Below are 6763 nucleotides of genomic sequence, written 5' to 3'. Positions count from 1 at the left end.
CTGGAATATAACATTTCGATTCCCCCTTCCTGACTAAACACCTCGGACTAGAATATAACCCCACGATTCCCCTTCCTGATTAAACCCCTCGGCCCTGAATATAACCCCTGGATTCCCCTTCCTGTTTAAACCCCTCGGCCAGGAATATAACGCCTCGAGTCCCCCTTCCTGATTAAACCGCTCAGCTTGGAATATAAACCCTCGATTCCCCTTCCTGATTAAACCCATCGGCCTGGAATATAACCCCTCGATTCCCCTTCCTGATTAAACCGCTCAGCCTGGAATATAACCCCTCGATTCCCCTTCCTGATTAAACCGCTCAGCCTGGAATATAACCCCTCGATTCCCCTTCCTGATTAAACCCCTCGGCCTGGTATATTACCCCTCGATTCCCCTTCCTGATTAAACCCCTCGGCCCTGAATATAAGCCCTCGATTCCCCTTCCTGATTAAACCCCTCAGCCTTGAATATACCCCCTCGATTCCCCCTTCCTGGTTAAACCCCTCGGCCCTGAATATAACCCCTCAATTCCCCTTCCTGATTAAACCCCACAGGCAGGAATATAACCCCTCGATTCCCCTTTCCTGATTATACCCCACAGACAGGAATATAACCCCTCGATTCCTCTTCCTGATTAAAGCCCTCGGCCTGGAATATAACCCCTCGATTCCCCCTTCCTGATTAAACCCCTCGGCCTGGAATATTAACTTTCGATTCCCCCTTCCTGACTAAACGCCTCGGACTGGAATATAACCCCTGGATTCCCCATTTCTGGTTTAACCCCTCAGCCTGGAATATTACCTTTTGATTCCCCCTTCCTGACTAAATGCCTCGGACTGGAATATAACCCCTCGATTCCCCTTCCTGATTAAACCCCTCAGCCTGGAATATAACCCCTCGATTCCCCCTTCCTGATGAAACCCCTCGGCCTGGAATATAACCTTTCGATACCCCCTTCCTGATTAAACCCCTCAGCCTGGAATATAACCCCTCGATTCCACTTCCAGATTAAACCCCTCGGCCTACAATATAGCCCCACGATTCCCCCTTCCTGATTAAACCCCTCGGCCCTTAATATAACCCCTCGATTCCCCCTTCCTGATTAAACCCCTCGGCCTGGAATATAACCCCTCGATTCCCCTTCCTGATTAAACCCCACAGACACGAATATAACCCTTCGATTCCTCCTTCCTGATTAAACCCCTCTGCCAGGAATATAACCCCTCGATTTCCCGTTCCTGATTAAACCCCTCGGCCAGGAATATAACCCCTCGATTCCCCTTCCTGATTAAACCCCTCGGCCCTGAATATAACCCTTGGATTCCCCTTCCTGATTAAACCCCTTGGCCTGGAATATAACCCCTCGATTCCCCCTTCCTGATTAAGCACCTCAGCCTGGAATATAACCCCTCGATTCCCCTTCCTGATTAAACCCCTCGGACTGGAATATAGCCTTTCGAATCCCCCGTCCTGACTAAACGCCTCGGACTGGAATATAACCCCTCGATTCCCCTTCCTGATTAAACCCCTCGGCCAGGAATATAACCCCTCGATTCCCCCTTCCTGATTAAAACCCTCAGCCGGGAATATAACCCCTCGATTCCCCTACCTGAAGAAACCCCTCAGCCTGAAATATAACCCCTCGATTCCCCTTACTGATTAAACACCTCAGCCTGGAATATAACCCCTCGATTCCCCTTCCTGATTAAACCCCTCAGCCTGGAATATAACCCCTCGATTCCCCCTTCCTGATTAAAACCCTCGGCCGGGAATATAACCCCTCGATTCCCCTTCCTGAAGAAACCCCTCAGCCTGGAATATAACCCCTCGATTCCCCTTACTGATTAAACCCCTCAGCCTGGAATATAACCCCTCGATTCCCCTTCCTGATTAAACCCCACAGACAGGAATATAACCCCTCGATTCCCCCTTCCTGATTAAAACCCTCAGCCGGGAATATAACCCCTCGATTCCCCTACCTGAAGAAACCCCTCAGCCTGAAATATAACCCCTCGATTCCCCTTACTGATTAAACCCCTCAGCCTGGAATATAACCCCTCGATTCCCCTTCCTGATTAAACCCCTCAGCCTGGAATATAACCCCTCGATTCCCCTTCCTGATTAAACACCTCGGCCTGGAATATAACCCCTCGATTCCCCTTTCTGATTAAACCCCTCAGCCTGGAATATAACCCCTCGATTCCCCCTTCCCTGATTAAACCCCTCAGCCTGGAATGTAACCCCTCGATTCCCCTTCCTGATTAAACCCCTCAGCCTGGAATATAACCGTTCGATTCCCCTTCCTGATTAAACCCCTCAGCCTGGAATATAAACCCTCGATTCCCCTTCCTGATTAAACCCCTCGGCCAGGAATATAACCCCTCGATTCCCCCTTCATGATTAAACCCCTCAGCCTAGAATATAACCCCTCGATTCCCCTTCCTGATTAAACCCCTCGGCCCTGAATATAACCCCTCGATTCCCCCTTCCTGATTAAAACCCTTGGCCTGGAATATAACCCCTCGATTCCCCCTTCCTGATTATACCCCTCGGCCTGGAATATAACCCCTCGATTCCCTCTTCCTGATGAAACCCCACGACCTGGAATATAACCCCCCGATTCCCCTTTCCTGATTAAACACCTCAGCCTGGAATATAACCCCTCGATTCCCCCTTCCTGATTAAACCCTTCGGCCAGGAATATAACCCCTCGATTCCACTTCTTGATTAAACCCCTGAGCCTGGAATTTAACCCTCGATTCCCCTTCCTGATTCAACCCCACAGCCTGGAATATAACCCCTCGATTCCCCCTTTCTGATTAAACCCCTCAGCCTGGAATATAACCCCTCGATTCCCCCTTCCTGATTAAACCCCTCGGCCTGGAATATAACCCCTCGATTCCCCATCCTGATTAATCCCCTCAGCCTGGAATATAACCCCTCGATTCCCCCTTCCTGATTAAACCCCTCGGCCTGGAATATAACCCCTCGATTCCCCATCCTGATTAATCCCCTCAGCCTGGAATATAACCCCTCGATTCCCCTTCCTGATTAAACCCCTCAGCCTGGAATATAACCCCTCGATTCTCCCTTCCTGATTAAACCCCTCAGCCTGGAATATAACCCCTCGATTCCCCCTTCCTGATTAAACCCCTCGGCCTGGAATATAACCCCTCGATTCCCCCTTCCTGATTAAACCCCACAGCCTGGAATATAACCCCTCGATTCCCCTTCCTGATTAAACCCCTCGGCCTGGAATATAACCCCTCGATTCCCCCTTACTGATTAAACCCCTCGGCCCTGAATATAACCCCTCGATTCCCCCTTCCTGATTAAACCCCTCAGCCTGGAATATAACCCCTCGATTCCCCCTTCCTGATTAAACCCATCGGCCTGGAATATAACCCCTCGATTCCCCCTTCCTGATTAAACCCCTCGGCCTACAATATAACCCCTCGATTCCCCCTTCCTGATTAAAGCCCTCAGCCTGGAATATAACCCCTCGATTCCCTCTTCCTGATGAAACCCCACAACCTGGAATATAACCCCTCGATTCCCCTTCCTGATTAAACCCCTCGGCCTGGAATATAGCCCCTCGATTCCCCCTTCCTGATTAAACCCATCAGCCTGGAATATAACCCCTCGATTCCCCCTTCCTGATTAAACCCTTCAGCCTGGAATATAACCCCACGATTCCCCCTTCCTGAATAAACCCCTCAGGCTGGAATATAACCCCTCGATTCCCCCTTCCTGATTAAACCCTTCAGCCTGGAATATAACCCCACGATTCCCCCTTCCTGAATAAACCCCTCAGCCTGGAATATAACCCCTCGATTCCCCTTCCTGATTAAACCCCTCTGCAAGGAATATAACCCCTCGATTTCCCGTTCCTGATTAAACCCCTCGGCCAGGAATATAACCCCTCGATTCCCCTTCCTGATTAAACCCCTCGGCCCTGAATATAACCCTTGGATTCCCCTTCCTGATTAAACCCCTTGGACTGGAATATAACCCCTCGATTCCCCCTTCCTGATTAAGCACCTCAGCCTGGAATATAACCCCTCGATTCCCCTTCCTGATTAAACCCCTCGGACTGGAATATAACCCCTCGATTCCCCTTCCTGATTAAACCCCTCGGCCAGGAATATAACCCCTCGATTCCCCCTTCCTGATTAAAACCCTCAGCCTGGAATATAACCCCTAGATTCCCCCTTCCTGATTAAACCAATCAGCCTGGAATATATCCCCTCGATTCCCCCTTCCTGATTAAACCCCTCAGCCTGGAATATAACTCCTCAATTCCTCTTCCTGATTCAACCCCTCAGCCTGGATAATAACCCCTCGATTCCCTCTTCCTGATGAAACCCCACAACCTGGAATATAACCCCCCGATTCCCCCTTCCTGATTAAACCCCCCGGCCCCGAATGTAACCCCTGGATTCCCCTTCCTGATTAAACCCCTCAGCCTGGAATATAACGCCTGGATTCTACGTCCTGATTAAACCCCACAGTCTGGTATTTTAACCCCTCGATTCCCCTACCTGATTAAACCCCTCGGCCGGGAATATAACCCCTTGATTCCCCCGTCGTGATTAAACCCCACGGTATGGAATATAACCCCGCAATTCCCCTTCCTGATTGAACCCCTCAGCCTGGAATATAACCCGTCGATTCCCCTTCCTGATGAAACCCCACTGCCTGGAATATAACCCCTTGATTCCCCCTTCCTGATTAAACCCCACAGACAGGAATATAACCCCTCGATTCCCCTTCCTGATTAAACCCCTCGGCCTGGAATATAACCCCTCGATTCCCCTTCCAGATTGAACCCCTCAGCCTGGAATATAACCCCTCGATTCCCCTTCCTGATTAAACCCCTCGGCCTGGAATATAACCCCTCGATTCCCCTTCCAGATTGAACCCCTCAGCCTGGAATATAACCCCTCGATTCCCCCTTCCTGATTAAACCCCTCAGCCTGGAATATAACCCCTCGATTCCCCTTCCTGATTAAACCCCTCGGCCTGGAATATAACCCCTCGATTCCCCTTCCAGATTGAACCCCTCAGCCTGGAATATAACCCCTCGATTCCCCTTCCAGATTGAACCCCTCGGCCTTGAATATACCCCCTCGATTCCCCCTTCCTGGTTTAACCCCTCGGCCCTGAATATAACCCCTCGATTCCCCTTCCTGATTAAACCCCACAGGCAGGAATATAACCCCTCGATTCCCCTTTCCTGATTATACCCCATAGACAGGAATATAACCCCTTGATTCCCCTTCCTGATTAAACCCCTCAGCCTGGAATATAGCCCCTCGATTCCCCTTCCTGATTAAACTGATCAGCCTGGAATATAACCCCTCGATTCCACTTCCTGATTAAACCCCTCGGCCTGGAATATAACCCCTCGATTCCCCCTTCCTGATTAAACCCCACAGACAGGAATATAGCCCCTCGATTCCCCCTTCCTGATTAAACCCCTCTGCCAGGAATATAACCCCTCGATTCCCCATTCCTGATTAAACCCATCGGCCTGGAATATAACCCCTCGATTCCCCCTTCCTGATTAAACCCCACAGAAAGGAATATAACCCCTCGATTCCCCTTCCTGATTAAACCACTCGGCCTGGAATATAACCCCTCGATTCCCCTTCCTGATTAAACCCCTCAGCCTGGAATATAACCCCTCGATTCCCCTTCCTGATTAAACCCCTCGGCCTGGAATATAACCCCTCGATTCCCCTTCCTGATTAAATCCATCGGCCTGGAATATAACCCCTCGATTCCCCATTCCTGATTAAACCCATCGGCCTGGAATATAACCCCTCGATTCCCCCTTCCTGATTAAACCCCACAGACTGGAATATAACCCCCCGATTCCCCTTCCTGATTAAGTCCCTGAGCCTGGAATATAACCCCTCGATTCCCCTTTCTGATTAAACCCCTCGGACTGGAATATAACATTTCGATTCCCCCTTCCTGACTAAACACCTCGGACTAGAATATAACCCCACGATTCCCCTTCCTGATTAAACCCCTCGGCCCTGAATATAACCCCTGGATTCCCCTTCCTGTTTAAACCCCTCGGCCTGGAATATAACCCCTCGATTCCCCTTCCTGATTAAACCGCTCAGCCTGGAATATAACCCCTCGATTCCCCTTCCTGATTAAACCGCTCAGCCTGGAATATAACCCCTCGATTCCCCTCCCTGATTAAACCCCTCGGCCTGGTATATTACCCCTCGATTCCCCTTCCTGATTAAACCCCTCGGCCCTGAATATAAGCCCTCGATTCCCCTTCCTGATTAAACCCCTCGGACTGGAATATAACCCCTCGATTCCCCTTCCCGATTAAACCCCAGAGACAGGAATATAACCCCTCGATTCCCCTTCCTGATTAAACCCCACAGACAGGAATATAACCCCTCGATTCCCCTTCCTGAATAAACCCATCAGCCTGGATTTTAATCCCTCGATTCCTCTTCCTGATTAAACCCCTCAGCCCTGGAATATAACCCCTCGATTCCCTCTTCCTGATGAAACCCCACAACCTGGAATATAACCCCTCGATTCCCCTTCCTGATTAAACCCCTCAGCCTAGAATATAACCCCTCGATTCCCCTTCCTGATTAAACCCCTCGGCCTGGAATATAACCCCTCGATTCCCCTTCCTGATTAAATCCATCGGCCTGGAATATAACCCCTCGATTCCCCATTCCTGATTAAACCCATCGGCCTAGAATATAACCCCTCGATTCCCCCT

This window comes from Chiloscyllium punctatum, unplaced genomic scaffold, assembly GCF_047496795.1.
Source record: "Chiloscyllium punctatum isolate Juve2018m unplaced genomic scaffold, sChiPun1.3 scaffold_67, whole genome shotgun sequence".
NCBI lineage: Eukaryota > Metazoa > Chordata > Chondrichthyes > Orectolobiformes > Hemiscylliidae > Chiloscyllium > Chiloscyllium punctatum.
The sequence above is the reverse complement of the archived record's forward strand: the minus strand, read 5'-3'. Positions refer to the sequence as shown.